The 21,593-nt window shown below is 38.4% G+C and overlaps 1 protein-coding gene across 2 annotated transcripts in view; it reads right to left on the bottom strand.

The window, feature by feature from the left end:
- LOC107223843 (beta-1,4-N-acetylgalactosaminyltransferase bre-4) overlaps positions 1-21,593 on the bottom strand; it is a 97,302-nt gene that overhangs the window by 61,853 nt on the left and 13,856 nt on the right. Inside the window, exons 1-2 of one of the 2 annotated variants that reach the window (XM_015663659.2) lie at positions 14,731-15,022; positions 741-789 (exon numbers count right to left, since the gene is read on the bottom strand). The gene's annotated coding sequence lies outside the window, so the exon portion shown is untranslated. Of the gene's footprint in view, positions 1-740; positions 790-14,730; positions 15,023-21,593 lie in introns of those variants that run through there. The other variant, XM_015663660.2, reaches the window with a different exon arrangement.

Here is a 21,593-nt window from a genome sequence, read left to right as displayed (position 1 = left end):
ACGCGTACGGCTCATATGAAACTGATTAGTGGTATCCACCACACGGGGCGGTTGGAATAATAATTAGTTTCCTGTTAATAACCAGTTTCAACGGACTCGAATATATGTACATGGTTTTACGAGATCCTGATCCGCGTTTCAGAAGCTTAGACAATTGCAGGTCTTCTTACATGGGAAGCCAACTTTTCGATGCTGATGTAACGAATATTATACATCGATCATATTATTTATTGAACAATGGAGATCAACAGATCTATTGAACGGGAGAAAATCTTAATTTGGTTTATCTTTAACAAAATAAACAGCAGGTCGATGAAAATGGGCGTATAATGGTAGGACCCAAAAGCTTGATAAGAGATATTATCGCCTTTTAGTCGATAATCGGTATTTGTTACCCGTGATTAACGTCGTTATTCAAATTTTTTGTTGAATATTTCATTGGTCTATTGACCATTCCCAAATTGAAATTCTTCGAGTAATTTGTAGGTAAATCCGCAATTATCATATTAAAACAGTTAATCGGCTCGATTGAGCAGATGAAAAACTTTGAGCTGTGTAATATCTTTAAGGTAGCTTGTGAGTCTCAACTCCTGCTTCACTGTTCAATCGAGAAACAAAAATAATAAACACCGCTAGTAAATGTGTGCAACAAACCTGAAATTTTCGTACGCAGAATATGCAGCGATTAAAACGAAGGTGAAAAAAAAAACGATCTAGAAATTATAAAAAATTTAACTCACCTCAATCTGCGAAGTTGAATTAGATTTTGGTAACTGAGAAGTTGAGCACCTGTAACGTAAAATATAAGTCTCGGTTAGTTGATTGCTGCGTGGGCTCTGATTGAATGTCACATTGAAAACGAGGACAAATACGTCAATTGACGATGTTGGTTAGCCCGAATAATTGAGAAATAGCTAGTTTTTTTATTTTTCATGTCACGCATCGTTATTCGCGTTGAAGTAACATACGAATTCGATAAATTACATACATGCTCGTGTAATTCGTTCGACAAGGAGCATATTTTTTCTTTCTATTCTTTACCGAGGACAAAATCGGTGAAGAATATTTCGCAGCGTTGTTCTAAAACAGATTTCCAAGCAGCGGAGCTAGATACAGAACTGAAATAAATTCCAGATAGCATCGTAGAAGAATACAAAAGCACACTATGCCTAGGTACTGTCAAATACCTGAATAACTTGCTGATCACGACTGAAATCTTTTTCAGACCTGCCACATTGTTTCACACTTCTACACGCGATGCCGCGTTAAAAAAGGTTGAAATGGAAGTTAGCAGTAACGAGTTCTTCGACTTCACATTGGTAAAGTGTCGAATGAGGAAAAATACTGACAACGAGGAAAAAAAATCTGATACTGGACCGACGATATGTCTTCGGGTCAATGAATACCGATATCCGATGATACCGATTACGCAACTTCGATCATCAAGCAGCTCTAAAAGGCGTGACAGAACTTTCGTTTTTCTTGTATGAAATGATCACTGTCATTTAGCAATTTTACTATGAAAGAAAAACGGATCGACGATGAGTTTCAATTCATATTGGATTTAATCAGAGCAAATTCTTTGAGAGCCGTTGCGCGCCATTCGATAGTAATTAATCTATCTGTCCTTCAAGGTTAACGACTTCAATTAGGAAAATTGAGCGATATTAGTTTATTTTATCGATCTTGATTACATGCCATATTAACATAACATCGATGAATACAACATCGGTGTTTGACAATTTTAATAATAGTGCGATTGCATCTTGGGATTTGATTTTCCGAAGTTATCTTTTTTTGGTTACATCACGCAGCAACAAACCGATTTAATTCGGTATTGTATAAACGTCTTTCAGCAAACTCGATTGTACAGATGTTTACTCAACACAGTTTCAAGCGGAACGATGAATACCAAATCCACGTTATCAACTTTATTCCAATTTAAGATGAAAATCGGCAACTCCAGCATCGATTTCTGCCGTATCAAATGGCTCGAAATCGAGTCAACTACAAGTTTCAAGTTAAAAACTATCAGTGTCGCGTTTTCATTATGTGACAGTTTTTTTTCTTTCCTCACTTTCACTACTGTCACGTGTCATAGTTGAGAAACAATCGATACGCTTGTGTTGCAACATCTAAACCAATAAATCACAATTCGTAAAACGTGAAATACAACAACAAATTTTTGACTAACTTGGTGCAATTTTTCCGCAGCCAACTTTTGTAAGAATAAAGAGATATAAATGTGTGTCAGGTATATATATGTATATAATATGTATGGGCCGTAATTAAACCACAGTGAACAATGCCGATGATCATCGTTCTCGAGTCGTGACTCTCGCGCATAACCTTCGCCTGGCAAGGTCAACAGCGCGATTTCTTCATTCGAACGAAATCACGTTAATTGGTTAAACTTTTCCGCGTCGATAGCAAACGGCTTTTGTTCTTACGTTCCCTCGGACGATGTAGCCTAACAATTGCATATATAAAACTCCCAGAGTACCGCACCGAACAATGATGTTACGTAAATTTCACGCAGACGCGTATTAGTTGAATGAATTATCCATGTAAGAGGATTTCTGAGAAGTCAAAAGTGGCCGTGAGGTTTTCAGGAAATCTGATTGAAGACTGAAAGAGTCAAGATAACGGAGGAATAAGTGATTACCTATTACGGACAAGATTACCGGTTCATAGACACCGGGTTCCAATCATGGTCTTTGGTGTCAGAGACTAATAACACGAACCCAACATCATCGAAAATTTGACTATTCGATGAAACTTGATCGAATGAAATTTCAGATACACGTGAAAAAAAAAAAAAAAAAAACAACCGCGATGCAACGTTCATATATTCACTTGAATCGATGATTTGAAAATTGGTCCACTTGTCTGTACCGTTGATCGAAATAAAATATTTCTCTCCGAAGAGCGTTTGATATCGCGAAACGTTGCGTAAGCGCTTGATCGTGTTCCGCATGTGAGCGTTGGTGACGATTGTTGAGATCGTTACACAAGCGTGTAGGACATTAGTGACATGACAAGCGGTAGTACATTGGCTTCCGCCGCATGCCTCGCGTCATGCGGACCTCAAAGTTCAAGGCTCCGCAACCATCGCCTCGACTCGATCAAGCCGAGTGTCGATGGAGTTTGGAGATTACAGGTTAAGGTTCCCGGTTACTTAGGTAATTGAGGTCGATCGACCACCGCGTTTTTCTCTTCGCTTGTTGGAGAATTGGCACAAGTTTCGGGACAGTTTTCAACCGAGATCCTCAATCAACGTCAAGTGTACCAGACACCATATCACCTACGATACTTGGACCAAGTTTTGGTTAGTTTGACTTGTTTCCTGATTGTCTTGCGACAAGATGAGCTTCGTAAGCTCAGCGGAGCAACTTTTGCAAGCATCCAGGGCTGATTGATAATCGAATCAGCTTCCCGGGATCCGGCGCGCAGTTTCAGAGCAAATTTTTATCCGTATGGTGCAGGAGGGAATTGATCGTCAGGCAGAGATGGTCGTTGACTGTACTGTACCAATTATTCCTGACCAGACAAAGTGCCGTAATTCAAGCTAACCGGCGCGCTTTAATTACGGCGTATTAAACTCTATCAGTTTTCTCACTCGTCGGTTGGAAGGACACACGTACAAGGCACGTAACTGCACATCGTAAACGCTGGTGTCTGGACTTGTTGACGGTCAAATCCCTGTCGGCGTGATACTTTTTTTCAAAACAGATCGGTGGAAGTTTACGGCTAAATGGATAATAAGTCGCGTTTCTAGTCACAAATTTTTTGGAAAAAAATTCCACATTTACAAGTTATTCCCTCACATTTTTCAACTTCTAGCAAGTCATTAAAACCTATATCGTTCAGCTTATAAACTTTGTATTCGGTTCGTCTTGAATTCGAATTAATGAAAAATATAATGTACGAAATAGTCAGTTTCAGCCAATTTGTTTTCTCGACGAAGAAAAGTTGAATCATCGCACGAAAAAATCATTTCTAATTCACATGATAAAAAACTGTTTTTAATTTTTTCCATTACCAAATTAAAAATCCTCTGAAAGTTCCAGATTTTCCAGGCGTGTGGCAACCCTAATTACTTTTGCTTCTAGGTGATTCGTTTTACAAACAGCGAGGCACACGATGCTAGTAATAAGCGTATAGTCCGCTTGTTATAATTGAACAAAACACAACGATAATATAACCGGGATCGTAACTAGAAATTTGAATCTCGTGCTCCTGACGGTTAATCGATTGGAAGTGGTTCCTTGAAATAAATTCAGAGGAGATTAACCGGTGATTAAAGCGGTTGAGCAGCAACGACGATGGATGAAGACAGACATATATAGACAACCGACGAAGTGGCCACAAGGGGCTAAGTCAATTTTCTGAGCACACCTTTTCAATTTCCGTTTAAAACGACGTAATTTTTCAACCGTTTTGTTATTCAGCCTGATTCTTCAAATTACGCTACGAATTTCCCAGCCCATTTGTAACAAATCACCGGTTGTTCGCCTCGTCGAGGCCTCTGCAAGTATAATATCCGTACAATTAGGGTACGAAATTCCGGAATATTCATCCGTAGTCTCTATCTTCCGCTACCGCATAAACTCAACGACGGGATCAACTTGGGCAAGTATTTCTAGTATGGAAGCTACTAATAAGGCAGCAAATTTCCCAGGAAGCTTCTGCCAACTGCCATGGAAACTTTACCTACGAACTTATTCTCTACCGTTTACGTATATCCGTGTTGTGCGACTCGTTGTGCGGATAGGTGCGCGCTTATGTGTGAAACCATATCTCTCTCTCTCACTCTCTCTCTCTTGAAAACGTGTAGCCAGACAGTGTGTATGGCATAGATAACTAAACAGCGAAGCAACGGCTGCAGGGGCTCAGGATATACTTGCAGTAAAATCTCGTTACGAAGCTTTTCAGGGGAATTGCATTATAACCAAATTTATTTATGTAATACTGGTATAGTTACGCGTCTTTTTTAGCCTGCGTTCCGCACGTGAAGTAGTCGTTTCTGCGACAGTGCAAGAAAAAAAGAAACGTCGGAGTAAAAAAAAAAAGTACGTTTTTTTTGTATTCCGTTATGAAAAAAATTTTTTATACGACAATTTTTTTAATAAACTACATGTCGCGAGCACGGTCAAGGCAAAGACTTTTTTCCCACGCGTATTTGAAACATTTGTCTTCGTATCGCGAACTTACACTCGGAGTAAAAAGGCTTAATTTTGATGCACGATCTGTACTATTTAAATACTAGTCGAATGTAGGATATGTGCTGGTTGTGAGCGCGGCAAATTTGTTAATTTTGAAAAAGTTTAACGAAACTTGCGACTTGTATTTCTACGTCGAAATTAATGAAGAAAGGTCAACGATAAAACTTGGTGCGCAGTATTGCAGTGCTTTTTTATTCGCTCTGTGTATTTTTCTTTTTTTTTTTATTAATCACAGTTTGCATGAATAAAGGATGAGTCAGGAGCCCCATCGCTGCGTCACGATGCATTTCAAAATCGAATCAGATTATACCCGACCTCAACCTGACAATGAGTACTATTCACCAAATTTAACATCAATTTCTTTGATAATTTGGGCGGTAATTTTTGGTAGCGTTTTTTCAAGAATTTGATTCAATTTTCAAATCGTATATTCTTGCCTGCCTCTATAATATAGAGTAATAAATATTGACAATCTGTTTATAATCACGAATAATTAGTTATAAACGAAATGAAATTAACGAGTGAGTAGATATTCTAAAAAAATTAATTACGCTGTTATATTTCTTTACGAATTTATGTTGGATAAGTATGAATTGAATTTTATGACGAAACTGCGATGTGAACGAAAGGTTATTACCCGTGTAATGGACTGTAACGAACGTTCACTGAATCCGTGCTAACGAGTTGTACCTGAAAACTGACTGCTAAGGCGTTTCGCATGATCCAAGAAGACTCAGACTCTGAATCATTTGAGGACGCTTTTATGGACAGGCTGTGCAAAAATTATGTTTCAATGCATATATATTATACATACGCAGTATATTGCCTCTGAATTAAAATGGCTTGTTCCTTAGTTGAACCAGACACGAAATGACGCTATTTTTAAGAGTTTTTACTTGATTGAAAAGGAGACGTAGAGAAATTTCACTGTTGCAAAACACGTTTGAAATTAATTTACGGAATGAAGGTGGATTCATGAATTTTTTCAAATTAAATTCATGATACACGTACCTATTCATTTAATACTCCGGTATAAAATACTTAAATTTTTCCCTTATACGCGCAATCGGAATAACTTTACGAGACGAAGTAAAAATTTTTGTGCGAGTTCAGAAACTTATTTTTTAGACTAAAAAACGTAATTGCGATACACCGCGGAAAAACTTGTTATTTCAGACGTGTATATAAATAATTAATACAAGTATATCAACACTCGGTTTGTTTTCTTTTACTATTTTCAAATTTTTATTCATTTTTTTTTCATGTTTTATACAGCATCGCAAGTTACACCACGTCTCAAAAACTTTTCAAGTGACGGGCCTCGACAAAAAGTTAAGTGTGATGCCTACAGCTTCGTATACATAAATGAGTGAAAGTCCCCCTTGGAAAGTTTTCGACATTAGTTACAGGAAAAAATTACGCCGGTGTACGTGTCAAGGTTGAAATACGAATCGAATACGAAAATAGAGACGATAAAAAACGACAATAAGCGAAGGATGAGGTAATTGGGCAGAGAACTGACGTTTCTTTCCGTGAAAAAAATTATTTAATCGAGCTGCAGGTGCTCGCGACGTAGGTAATTACGTGTTTATAATTCAGGTGTAATTATGGTGAATATATAGTACATTCAGCGTAATATGTATGGCACAACAACGGTAAATACCTGACAAAAATATTTATAATACATTTTCAACTTTGAATTAATTTGTACATTATTTTCCGTTGGGAATTTCATGTTTCATGGAATTTGCACAAACACGTATCTTTCTTTTTTTTACACTCTGGCCCCAGGCCAAGGATTCTTTTGTTTTGTAAGAAGCTTTGGTGTTTTTTCATTATACGTCGATATAAAAAGGTGAAGAGAATTCTGAAACGGATTTCTGAATAAAGGCGAATTGTTTTTTTGTTTTTTTGAATACTCAAATACTATCTTGGAAAATATTACGTGCAGAGATTGCATGGGCTCCATTATCTGTTTACCGACTTAAATCTGGATTAGCAAATATAAATGGAGGGTTCGATTTCCGCCCGTGTCCTGAAAATTTGCGAAATAAAAATACCAGACTATCGGTAACCTCGGGCGGTTTAAATATTATATAGATAAGTTATATAAACCGAATTCCGCACGTCGATGGAATAAGGACGGTATTGTTGAGTCGTACGCTTACTCAAGAAGCTCGTACAACTTCTTTGGAATTCTTCGCGGGTATAAAGGGAGTTGGCAAAGTTATCCGAATCAAATTTCATTTTAAAAAGAAAACCGGTGTATCCAGCATCTCGTCTTGGCCCACTTTAAGACGAAACGAAACTGGTCGAAGATGAAAGCATTATCGGTAAAAAGTTTAGGTTACCGAAAGGACGAGAAGTTTTAAAAAAAAGTCACCAAATTTGACCCTTTAGAAGTTTCGAAGTTTAAGAAGCTTATAAAATCTCGTGTAACCAATTTTTAGTGGAAAAAAAAAAATTACGAATAAACAGGAATAAAATAATGAGAAAAAAGTTAAATTAAATGGAACGTCGGCAGCATAATTCAGCGATTCATTCCTCTAATTAATTAAACAAATATACCGATGCTAAAAGATTGGTACAATTATAAATAATTTACGACAGCGAATGATAATGCATTTATTTATATATAGTATCGGAACATCGCAGAAGAATGAAGACCAATCAAGTACGGCGTGCTTTTAAAATGATGAAACGGACAACGTATGAGAATCGAGTCTGATCAGCGTTCAATCACCAGTCTTTGACTATATACAGTTGTTCGTAAAAGTGACCAGCGTATATAGTTTTCGCATCGATTATCCCCCAGAAAACTAAGACTCGATATCCACTGCCGATATTACTGACTTTATGTATCAAACCGCAATTTCAAAGTCTTGTAAGCTCTGCAGAAATTCAATCCCTCGATTAAACGTTCCTATGCACGTAGTCCTGGATGGTGCACCGTAACGCGAGATAGAAGAGCTGCGACGTATACGAATACATACATGCCGGGACAATCTCTTGAAACTTGAAAATCAACTGCGCATGCGCCAAATACTCAATCTCATTGGTCGGCAAAATTTTTGTCTGCGACGCAGAGGGCCGACTTACACAAAATGTGTACCTTTGAATTTTCAAAGAGCATATGAGCGTTGAATTCCGACCGTTGTTTGAAGAATCAACTATCCGACCCAATAACAAATGCTTCCCAAACCTTTCCGAGCCGCTACCTCAATTATTTGAGATTCTAACCTCGAAAATTCGTATCAACTACACCCCCGCCAGAAACAGTTTGACAAATGAAAACTCGGGATGGCCAGCCTGCGCGAACCGCCGATAAAACTCGCGCATGCGCGGTTGATTTTCAAGTTTCAAGAGATTTTCCCGGTATATATTTATTATTATTTATATACATGTTGCGGTCAAACGTTTGTATAGGATACTGATAAGCCTCCGGCGACTATGAAGAAAGTATCCGTTTTTTTTTATCTGGATTTTATTTCTTGATCTAAATTACTGTCGACGAAAATTGGGGCAATTGGTAGGCAATCGAGTAAGATTTGTAAGACGACAGCGTTTGTATTCCCTTCCAACCGCAAATCGTTTAGATATAACTCTTCACTTTATAGTAATTTACGCGCAATTGATCGTAAAAAAAATTCTTCAACGTAAGATTGAACCGGTAATAAATTTATCAACATCCTTTGCAAAGGTGCATTTCTCGATAATTATTGCAAGTGGTTGTAATAATTAATACGCGGTTAGGTTTTTTCCTCTATTTTATCTACGTCAAAAAATCAAGGATATACTCGTTGACTAAAGCCGACAAATGAACAATTTGCAGTTAATCATCTCCATTATCATGAAGTGTGTACAACAAATATGTGTAATTATCATGTTTAGCATCGCTGGTTATTTCGATTATGTAAACTACTGCAGTTCAATATTCATTGCAACGCTGCGGTTTATAAATAATTATTCACGTCACTTGTCGAAGAATAACAACTATTTTCTCGGTGATGAATTGAAGTAATTGAAAAAATAACAAGGCCTTTTTTTGTTTAATATACATATATGTATATAATATATATAAATATACGCAATAAAAGACCTTGTTATTTTTATATCGTCATATACATTTTATTATATATATATATATATAAGGATGCAGCGAAACTAAACTGTTGAATCCAACACCAAATAAGGTATTTAAAACCATTTTACTCTGGAATTCGAGCGATTTAATGTAACATTTTCGCTTCAGTTTACGAGGCAATCAAAATTACATTTCGTCGTATATTGAGCAGATAATTATGATCTGGATTCTTTTCGTGTAGCTTCGTTCATTACATAAATTTAAAATCTACTAGTACGTAGTTATTATTGTATGCAGAGAAGGGAGGTACTTTTAATTTAGAAGAGCTTTTTTTTTTAGAAGAGGACGTGTACATGAAACGTTAAGCGAAATGAATTTCGTGCTTTAATTGGTTTTCCCCGCTCTTAAAGAATCAAAATTATAAAATTGCTTTGAACCCGCCTTGAGAAAAGTGAGAATTTAGTAACATGAATCAAGTTAAGGTTATCCGCGTCTATTTCCAGTTTGCGGAATTTTCATCCTTGAAAACATAGCGCATCTTCAATACTAAAAATTATAATATCAATATCTTCGAGATTAGCACTAATGAATCAGCAGATAACCCGCTTATGCACGGACGACGTCAGTCAGTTATACTTTTTTACATTTCGCGTACCGAGACTGACGGATTCTTGAATGCACCGTGTGATAAAATATGAAAATTTGGCTCACATATTCAAAAAAATTCCGTAGAACTATATACACGTGAAATTAATTTCAATCGAGAAGAATTAACCAAATCCAAGTTTCTTAAATCGAAAAACCAGTCCAACTTACTTGCCTTGTTCGAAAAACGAACAGAGGAATTTCTTCATTTGTCGCGGCCCTATTAAAACCGAAGGTATTTACTGGATTCCTATGGACAGAATCTAACAGACTTTATCTCTCGAATAGCTCGAGGCAATCGCAGTGAAAGCGCGACTGCTGCTGCAGGTTATATAGAGACTGCGTATAGCTTTCAATTCTCATTGAAGACCTTGCCTTACGATTTGATACGAATATTTTTATAAGAAATTCTATAAGTAATATTCGTTCATTTTCTTTCACTTGCGAACAGATCTAATATGTCTGGATAGTTATCGCTTTGTATTAGTTCATATCTAGTATGATAATAAATTTCAACTTAAATTTTATACAGTAGAACAAGTTCTAACAGAAAAATCGACTCGCAACAGCTTGTATTGTTCCAAGATAAGTAAACACATTATAAAAAATACATCATATTTACTTCAATCTAAAACCTCGCTCGTATCTCCAAGTAGAACAAAATACCAAGATCATTTTATCCGATAATTTATGAAATCAAGAAATTTTATCATTACACACTTCCTCGCGAAAAAATTTCTTCACCTTCAACATGCGCATGTGCCAAATTATTTTTTTTTCCTCTGTAAAAAATAATTGACCTAAACGTCCTGTGAGTCAAGAAGGAAAGAAAGCAAGAACTTCCTTTTTCTTGTAACACATAAAACAATTTTTCAACAGCTACGATAAAATTCACAAATACCTTGACCTTCCGGCTAACTTCTTTTCAATCCGAAACAAAACGCGACTTCGATTCTCTGCGAATTATGCAACAATGCATCATTCCATTTCCCCACGCGAGCCTTAATAGTTCTTACAGAATCGGCCTCGCACTTTGTTTCGGACAAAAAACAAGTTAGTCGAAAGATTGAGGTATTCCCGCATTTTACTGTACACACCCGCAAGTTACGCTCCGGCAACTTAATTGTTCTTGACAAGTGCAGATAACGTGCCTAAAATGTCGCGTCGCGTACAACGAGAGATAAACCACGGAGCTTAATGCCCTGCAGCATCATCAAGTGAAAGAGAACGAAATGATGTCTCCAAGGGTCGTGGCGCATCGCGGGGTGAAGTAGGGGATGGATTGCTGCAGCCACTCGACAAGGGAGGACCTAATCCCAGATCCTGGACTCGTTGCACCGTGTGGCTCTTCGATAGACAGACGCGAGACGTGTTCGCCAAAGAGAGAGCCGAAGCGAGACAGAGAGAGAGAGAGAGAGAGAGCGAGAGAGAGAGAGAGAGAGAGAGAGAGAGAGGGTGGGGGCCTAGTCAGCAGCACCGACGAATCAATACCATGTTGCACATACACACAAGCCCCCCGTGGGCTAATGGTGCATCATAAATATTTATTAGCTCAAAGATGTCCAAGTACATACGTGTGTCTGTATATATATATATATATATATATATGTGTATGCCGTTCATGACCTACGTCCATATCATAGATATGATGCAGCAGATAAGATTCTCTGCAGAGACGTTTTGCAACTGGCGAAAAATTAAATCGTTCGCGACATGCCATCGGTTAGATGTTTTGCACTCGTTGTCAGATGGTGAATTGGGTTATCGGATGAAGAGAAATTTTTTGGACGTATTAGGCGGAGAAAGGAACAATAATTAGGTCATATTTTTGTTTTTAATTGATTAAACAAACGTCGAGGATAATACAGCAGGTTTAAAATTGCAACGATATGACGTCGCCCATGCTGATAAGGTGTATATCTGTATTAGGGTGATCGTTATTTGGATTATGGAAAACTTCAAACCCTGTGGTCAAGGGTTAGGAGTTCTCTAAGAATCTTAAAATATTACAGCGTTACTTTCTACGTATTTCGAACCGATTTGGGAGGCGGAAGGGGTAAAATTAATTTTCACCCTAAATAACCACCAACCTAATCTGTATATTACGAAATCATCTTATTTGAAGAAAAAGGACGAATAAAACCTATTTATTTTCTGTTTCTCGACGTTAGACACGTTTAAGGGAACTAATTAATAAGAGGATAGGATTTTTGGTATTTTATTAAGTGTAAAATCAAATTTGTTTCATGTAAATTTTTATCAAAAAGTATTTAAATAATAAAAAAACTTCCCCTCCATTCTGGCATTGATATCTCGGTGAAGGGTTATCTGAAGATAAAGAACAAAGATTGATAAACGTCTACACAAATTTAGCTATCGTTATATGTGACCGTTTTCTTTTTTCATTATTATAACACGGCGACGGATTAAATTTTTTTTTTTGTTCAAGCCGTCGCTATTTCGAATAATCGTGAAAAAAAAACGATCACGTACAACGATAGCTGAATTTGTATATATATATTTATAAAATTTTGTTTTTTATCTTCAGACAACCTTTCACCGAGATATTAATGCCACGATGGAGGGAAAATTTTTTTATTATTCGTTAAGTCAAAGCCCGTACCTTCGTTAATTTTAAACATATTTTAATAAAAAATTATACAAAACTAGTGTAATATATACTTAATAAAATACCAATAATTCGATCCATTTGTTGATTAGGTGTCCGTGTGAAAAAATTCTTAAAATTCGATTATTTTTTCACCCATCACAGTGGTCTTTCTCATTAAAGTCTATATTGGCTACATGTGATTGTGCGAGGTCAGTATCTCGAAATCAGACGGCAGGTGTCTTCGTCATAGAGAGCGAAACGGTTTTACAGATTTGATTCCTTTTTTTTTCCATTATCCAAACCGAATGCAACTTTTATCTGAAGATTGGAAAAAGACGATTGTTACAAAGAATTCTCATAGAATTCGCAAAACCTGAACATCAGAACTATTTAAAACGCTTGTTAAACATTAGAAATTTTTTATTTATTCAGCTACGTCTTTTACGTTGTACAAAAAAACTCGACAAAGATTAATAAAACTCAAATTTATATTACCTCAAGGGTTTCAGAGACGAAAGTCCGCTTTTCGAAATTTTCAGTTCTGACCGCGTTGAAATCCGGAGATAACAATACTACTTATCCATAATCAAGTTCCAGCAACAAAGTCGATATAATTACACTGATAATTCTTTCACTTGGCTTTTTTCAGAATTTTCCTTGAAATAAAATCAATGTAAAGTCTTTCCAATATCCTCGTTCAATTTCGAAAAAATTAAATCAACTTTCCAAGGAAGAATTCCTGCACAAGTACACAACACGTTGTATTCTCGGCATGTTTTTTCTTTTTCTTTCTCGTCGCATTCAATTCATAGGTCGGTCGGGTCATGAAAATTAAGTCAAGTGCGTTACGGACTCCCGCATCGAAAATGTTAGCTGTTTGCATACCGCACTGATATAAAAAAAAGGCTAGTGATAAGAGAGAAATGAGATAACCTTGGAATTCAGTTTCATGAAAACAACATTCACAGCAGACCGTTAATTACTCGGGAAACATGACAGCGTGACAATATGCAACGGCACTTCTGACAAAAACATTTGAATTTCGAACGGCGTCTAGTCTTTCACAAGTTAGACATTATCGTCGGTCAATAGGCACTGTATAACATGCATAGTGTGTGTGTGTGTCTAATTTATACGCTGTAGTGCTCGGTAATCCTACTCGGTAACTTTCACAGTCCCAACTTAACAACTTTCTTCAGAATGATATTGAGATATCGCTTATGTACCCTTATCAACGTGGCGTAACACGAGTTATTTGTGAGCTTTGGTGGCATAAAGTATGACCTTTTGTACAGTCGATAGGAATAATACGAACGTTGATGCAAGATTGCTGCTGCAGCCAAGAATCTTGCTCCGAATTGAGAGGAAGGATTTAAATAAAAAAAAAAAACACTCATTTTTTCAGTATAACGTGGATTTAAAGAAAAGTAAAAATAATCGATACAGATTATGGTTGCTTTAAACAGAGAAACTGATCGGTTTTTATGCATGATACCGTGTCAGTTTAGAATTGATTAGAATCACTGGATTCATTTTTTAACAGGAACGGAGATTACCATCGCAATTAAAAAGTGTTGTCTAGGAACGATCGGTTTTATTACACCTACCTATTCATGCAAATGAATTTCGAAGCCCGTTCATGTAATATGTACAGGTATAACGATGTGAAAAATTCTGACAAAATCTGACTTTCATTTAATTTTGTTTTCTTTTAGTTTTGTATTTCACAAGCTTGAATCGTTAGTTAACCTTCGGAATAACCCGTGACAAAGTATAATTGAAATCATAAATACCGTGCGATCAAGTAATTTTCCTCATCTCTGTCACTGTCGTTTCACTTTTAATAAAAAAAAGTTGAAAGTTGAAAGAACGAAAGTACCGTTTTCGTTCGTGAAATAAAACTGACCCGAATCGAGGAAAGCGACTGAATTCTTGTCGGTAACGTTTCTCAAACTATAAAACTCCAAAGTGTCCCAAGTGCATGATAAAATAAACTTGAAGCCAATCCGAAAAATGGCTCGAGTTATTAAGAAAAAAAAAAAAAAAAAAAACGTTGAACAAAAAAGTGTGTAGTATGCATTCGCTCCGAGATTTGTCCACATGACGTAACTACAATAATCCGCAATAGTAAATCTGAGGCAAGATATCTAAGCCGTGACACTGACCTTTCGAAAGAAGCGTCCGGATTAGTTTACGAAGCCAGAAGACGACTCGTTGAGTCTGTAAATCTTGGACCTTCGACTACCACCCGGAGTCTTTTTCCCCAATGTTTTTGTAACCCATCACGTTCGCAAACCTTAGACAAAATTCAACTAGCACAGACCGACAACTAAGTAATAGAAAGGATTCGCGCACGTGACGATTGGAGAACACGGACGTCCAACCATCGATACGGACCCAGAAGAACGCGAACCACGTCGCGCAGAGGCCAGCGACAGACTGACGAGACTCGAGCCTCTGGCATTCGACGTAATTCGCGTCTAGCAATGGCACGAGAATCTCCTTCCCCGGCGGTGCTTTCACTCCCGGTTTAGCATTGGTCAGCCGATTATTCGTTGTATGCATAGCTCGAAGTAGTAATGAATTATCACCGTTTTTCAACCATCAACAGCGGACTCATCTTACTCTGTCTTGACTAGCTTTACGTGTATTTTCCCCTCCTCCGTCCCTCCCCCACCTCTTCCTCCTCTCTCTTTCTTCCCCTCTCTTCTGATGCTGCCTACTTTATTCGTTTCAACCTGTTTACACGGTGTCCCTGTAACCGTTTGTATTGACCGTAGATACTTGTGTCATATCACCTCGTAGTTTCGTCATCGATTTTTTCCTCGTGTCTGTAAGAACCTTGCACGAAGACGTCATTGGTCTCAATTTCGAAAAGTCACGCAGCGTACGTTTTGGGTTGCAAATTATTTTTTATCCACTATTCGTTGAGGGCATCTGATTTCGAATCAGAATACATGATTAGGTATATTGTACCTGCTGACAATTTCGTTCTCTCATTGTACGCGTCTCCGTATATTCGTATGAAATTTCAGAAGATAACAACTTCAGCTCCCGCGGTGACTTTGATTCTGTACTTTTTAATGCAATGTCTGAAAATACGGCGTCAGTCGACAGCCACGCGTATGTAACGTGACGTAAATGCGATACGAGGTAAAGAATGAAAAGAAAAAAAAGAGCACTTGGAACAGAAAGGTGATTCAAAAGTTCCCTTCCTCGAGCCGAATACATGACCCTCTTCACTCCAAGGTCCTGTACAAACATGTAATACCATCATCTTCGGGCTACTTGGATGGATCCAAATGGTTACACCACTACAGGCAGATCACCTCAGTTCTGAAGAATTCAAGGCAAATTTCAACAAGTATCGTACACGATACGATGACAAAAACTTTGTCACAGTGAAAGAACCAGTATGTTACACATTGCATCTTGAGATCATGAGAAATTGTTTTTTTCAGCATTGTGGATTACTGTAAATTCAAGAGAAAAGTACGTCGAAGTACCGTCTCCGAAATTCACTTGAAGTCACGTTGAGTCGCGGTTCGAGGCTCTTTCCATCGGGTATTTGAAATTCATGAAATCGTATTCGGAATCTACAGACGGCACTTTTGAACGGAGTTGTTTTGAGTGTCCAGCAAGTTTTCCACTCGATATCTTCTAACGCTGATTCAGATCGCCGATTGCCTCCTTTTTGACAAGTTCCGATTTCCATGGTAAGTCGAAAGTCTGCTTAACCCGCGGAGTGACCTGCATACCCAGATCGAAAGTGAAATATTTATCCGTGCTACGAGGCTTGCTGATAATTCGCGTCCGTTGCGTAACCGATTCGGAAGGTCCTGAACGTCATTTCGCCTCGTTCAAACGGTGTCGTAGAAATTTCTAAAGGGGTTTTCAGCACCGCGCGGAATTCGCTTTTGTTGCGAGTGACGGGTCAGCCTTATAACACGAATGCAAAATGAGCCCTCACCCAGCGGCTCCGTATAAACCCAACGGATTCTCGCAGCTTCGAGTCGCAGCAGCGCTTTTCACCCCGCATCCGAAGGGACGCGTACCAATGAAAGGGCTGGAACAGCGGATAAACCCCGAACAGTTATCGCGGGCAAGACCGTCAAGTCCAGACTTCCGTTGAATCGAGCAATCTGGTCCAAATTTACGACGACCTTTTTATCGTCGTTTTTTTCTCACGCTCGCCCGTTTTCATTCCTCCACCTGAAAATACGCGGTTGCGGGATATGATGCTTCGAAATCGGCGAGTTATAATAAATGTTTAACGACCGCACGTTGCATTCGGTCGCAGGGTTATACGATTTCCGGTATGAGGCACGTGAAATTTCCACCCTGCACCACCACCACCACCACCACCACCATGCACCAACAGCATCGTCAAATTCAATTCCATAAAATACACGCTTGTCGAACAATTTCGCAGGTACATTGAAATCGAAAAACGAACGTATCACCCCCGAGGGAATAACAGCTGCCGACGAGCAATTGAAAGGTATAATTTTCTCAACAATACAAGAACGGTTCGCCGTTGTCGCGTGTTATTCGCACACGTCCGTGTACAATCGTAACAAGAACAACAACAACAATAATAATATAAATACGTATACGCTTCTTCACACAGAGGCCGTATGATGGGATTGGTGCAGCTGCAGATTCGCTGCGCTGAGTCGTATTATTCGCTGAATTGCGAAAGGGTTGGAACGGATCTCCGGTTATACCTGCGTGTAGCTGTGTGTCATACGGCAGATCCAGCCGTGTATGTGCATGTAATCGACGATGCCGTAACACTTGGGTATGAGCCAAAATTGAAAATCGTCAGAAGTCGGGACAACACCCGGGAATTCCGCCTGAGCGAACGGCTCGCTGAGACCTTTCGGGTCTCTTCACGTTACACTTCAGGTGCAGAAACGATTTGGCTAACAAGTTCTGGGAATAGTCAGCAGTATACCCGAAGTTGTTCCGAAGCCTGCAGTAATATCGGGATCGGACCGACCAATGTTGCGGTAATGCGAATTATATACTCAATGGTTGAACTTTGCTGGTTTTTAGCAAGTCGAGAGGCTTGAAAAATCACAACCATCAAAGAAATCACCTCTTCGTTTACATTTCAGGATACCGAAGTGTACGCGAAACGCAAAATGTATCAAGAGTAGTTAGTTGAATTTGAAGAAACGCGCAAGAATTTTTTGCCGACTCTGGATTCTTGTTCGGATTTCACACTGTGAAAATGGTTGATAATAAAATTGATAAAAATTGTGGAACACTGTTGAACAACTTTACGGTGAATTTGAAAATTCAACACCAAATGGTATTAAATTTAGATCCAATGGTGTTGGGTTGACGTCTGATATTGTCGGCTTGACACCAAATTATAGTCCGTAGAAGTCGAAAGAAAATTTTTCTTACAGTGCACAATGTTTTCTGCTGCACTTATCTCGTCTAGCAGCACTTTGCCATTCTCGTTTATTAACACCGCCAGTCACGTTGCACGAGTATATAATATATACCTATGAATAATAACTGATTGTCGTAAGTGATACTGACATGACCTGATGGAGAGATGATCGTTATGATTAGCTCACGTGCAACACTCCGCAAGCCTAAAAAAATTATACGTAATATTTAATTGTGTTTTAAAAACCGGATCTCTTTCTTTGCGGTATAAATTTTCCCGGTTTTTTTTTTCACGGTGAATATGAGGTGCGTTCACAACATTTGCGTAACGCTGATCCCCGCGATGTGTTAAGCACGTCTCATGCACACGTAAGTCTCACTCCTAAATCTCGAGGAGCATAAGAGAGTCTCGAGTGAGACGTAACATTATACCGCGTTTCTCAAAGAAGAAACCCGAACGGCGTTTCGCGTTGGATTATGCATCACAGCGAGGTGTTAGGTCTTAAAAGATATGCCAACGACGCCGGTGATTCTGGCATAGTACAAAATGGGATCCAGCAAAGTGCCAGATTCGATCTGTTATTTTGATACCACAAAAGATCCCGTCCATCCACAAGCGGAGCTAAGATCGCTGATCCTTGGTATTCACCTGCTTTGCATTTGGTCTGACAAAGGTGGTTCGAGTTATCCACGATGTGTCCGGGAAGGCAGTACAAAGCGCAATTTCATAGAGCGCGACAAAGACGAAATCACGGACTATCCATTTAAAATTTGTTTGTTCGGTTGACGCAAGCTTAAATTCCTGTTAACGACCTGATCGCAGGAATGATACCATCGTAACGCAAGTTCAGGGTGAACCAGACACTCACAGGATTCAGCGCCTTTTTCGCCGCTCTCACCGTGTTTCGAGTGGCAAATGTCACTTTTGTGCTTTTGATGGGAGCTAGTCGACAAGATCTGGCGAATGCCGTGGGTAGCAGCAATTAAGTCGGCCTCGTTTCGGACGTCATCGATGTGAAGATAAGCCTGTGGATTTTGCTTGGTTGTTGAAACACACGTTGTGGCGATTCGGTGTCAGACCCGACATTCATGGGGTAGAATTAAAGTCGGCGATGTGTTGATTCCACGAACGTACGAACTTGGCATTCTTGATCCGAAGCTATGGAAAAGGAACTGTTCATAACGAGCAACGGATGTAGTAAAATTGAGGGATATCTGCGACGTGACGAGATTCTGTTCGAATGTACGGAGAACCACGTTAAGGTTGGATACCGAACGAATACTGCTAAAGTAGTCTCTTGTGTGCAGATAAGCAGCAGCGTCGTCTGCAGCGATGCGGTGGTGAACTCTGGAATCGATTGTGATGAGCAAAAAGGCGAAAATAATAGAAAGGTGGAAGCTAGCCGTGTCCCGTCTGGCTCACTCGAATATCCACTCAAGTGTCATGCACATCGGCTGATATCGCGTGATTTTCTACGTCTGCCATTGAATGGGATTCACAATAAAGGTAAATTGAAAACCAGAAGTACAGACGGAACAGTTCTCTAGACGAAACGATTTCTTCCGCATCAGAGATCAGAGTAAAATAGTCGCACTTTTCCCTGTTTGAGGTCACGTTGCATCAAGATCTCAGTTTTTTTTTTTGTTTTTTTTTTTTTTTTTGTTTTTATAGCCTGCTGTCGCTTATCCACTGCAAGTTGGCATAATTACTTGCTGTGAAGAATTCTACAATATATTCCAGAAGACGATAAACGGTTCTTTGGAAAACTACGATGTTGAAGTTAGTAACGATATCGTAACGAAACATTGGGGAACAAATCAGTATTTTCTTAACTGAGTTAAATTTAACAATGATTTTTGAGTAACTAAGATCTCTGAATATAAGTGTGTTTTGTTTCATTACGGTTTCCTGAATTTCAGACAATTCCGATATCACGAAATAACGGTTTTCCTCAGCATGAATCGTTACGATAACGTTACTAAGTGATGGAAAACTTCACTCATTACAATTCTTTTACTTCTTTGTTTTTTTTTTTTTTTTTTGTAAACGCCGTTAGCGAGTTTTGCAATAAAAAATGCTAGTTTTCCTCTACAGTTTTTTAAGCTGCAGCGTATGTTCTACCTGGCTAGATGTTAAGAAAAGTACCTAGCAGACTGAAGTAGCTAAAAGAGCAGCTGCAGCCACATGATGGATACTCAACAGCGTAATGAAGAAAACTCGCGTGATAACATTTCCGGCTAGAAACACCCAGGATCACGTTCAACTTCCGAAGTTTGCCAACTCGTAAATCTCGTCTAAACAACGCCGAGATCACCAAAATAACTCGAAGTAACATTCCGTTCTGAAACTCTAATTAGTTCCTTGGGTATTTGAGCGAATATCGATATTCCGATAATTGACGTGAAATAAATCTGCTGTAATTAGGTATACACGTAACGAATTTTTCTGCGATTTGGGTCAAGGTTCGAATCATTTTTATTTAGAAGTCAGCATGGACGCTAGATTTTTTTTGCACGGTATATCTTCATTAAAAATAGCGCGGTATCGAAAATCTTCACGTGTCCAAGAATAATAATTTGTAGTGCAAAGGATGTTTCAACATCTGGCCAACGTTCTTCGTGATCAGACTGTTCAAAGGGAAGCGCACTGCTGATAATTTTAACCAATGACGCAATAATTGAGGTAAGACCATGGACGTGACCTCTTATCAGAAAACCGGAAACGGCGAAATCAAATGTGACACGCATCTGACTGTCACGTGATAGGTAACGTCAATGCAACCCATAATTGTTTATTACAAATTGTGACTGCCGCGGTAATATAACGAATGTGAAATTGAAATACTGATTAGTTTCAAATATAATTGCAAGAGATACTTGTTACTTGCTTCAATTACAATAATTTTGTATTAGGGACAAGATTTCGAACCGCGAAATCATTTAAATTTATTAAAAGAATTATTCACAAATACAGCAGTACAAGCAATACTCTCAAAGGCTACCAGCAATCATATGTGATATATAAAACATAGCAAAATCTACGAGAAACGTTCTTGTAATCTCAAACTTGTTAACCATTTGAGGATTATACCATCGCAGTTTCTCGTTCTGTTATTGTACGAAAAAAGAGAACAGAAAATAAAACATTTCACCGTCACGAGTCTGCGTGGTTTCTTTTTTCGAGGCGCCACTGGTTATAATTCGTTGGTAATTAGAAATCCTTGCTTAAAGTACCTACGGAGAACTTGTAAATCTGAAACGCAAGAATGATTACGCCGGCTGCTTAGTTAAAATGCGTGAGTAACGGTTCAGCCTTGGGTTTTCTTTTTCTTTCGTTTCGTTTCTTATTATTTCTTCCCTCTCCTTCTCCAGAAATATTCGCAACCATTTAATAAAAAATTTTCTGGATCTGAAGACGAGGAAGAAAAAGTTTTACAAGAAAATTAATTCAGCGGATAAGTAAATGTTATGCATTATATATCAGCTCTATATTATGATCGTACCATTTGCAGCGGCTTTCCTCCGTTTAATGTTACAAATTCAAATGCGAAATCAGCAATTACCATTTATTTATTTGTTCATTCTCTTCGGGTGCTTCTGGAACTTCTTGAAGATTTTTCAACCG

This window comes from Neodiprion lecontei, chromosome 1, assembly GCF_021901455.1.
Source record: "Neodiprion lecontei isolate iyNeoLeco1 chromosome 1, iyNeoLeco1.1, whole genome shotgun sequence".
Classification (NCBI taxonomy): domain Eukaryota; kingdom Metazoa; phylum Arthropoda; class Insecta; order Hymenoptera; family Diprionidae; genus Neodiprion; species Neodiprion lecontei.
The sequence above is the reverse complement of the archived record's forward strand: the minus strand, read 5'-3'. Positions and strand labels throughout refer to the sequence as shown.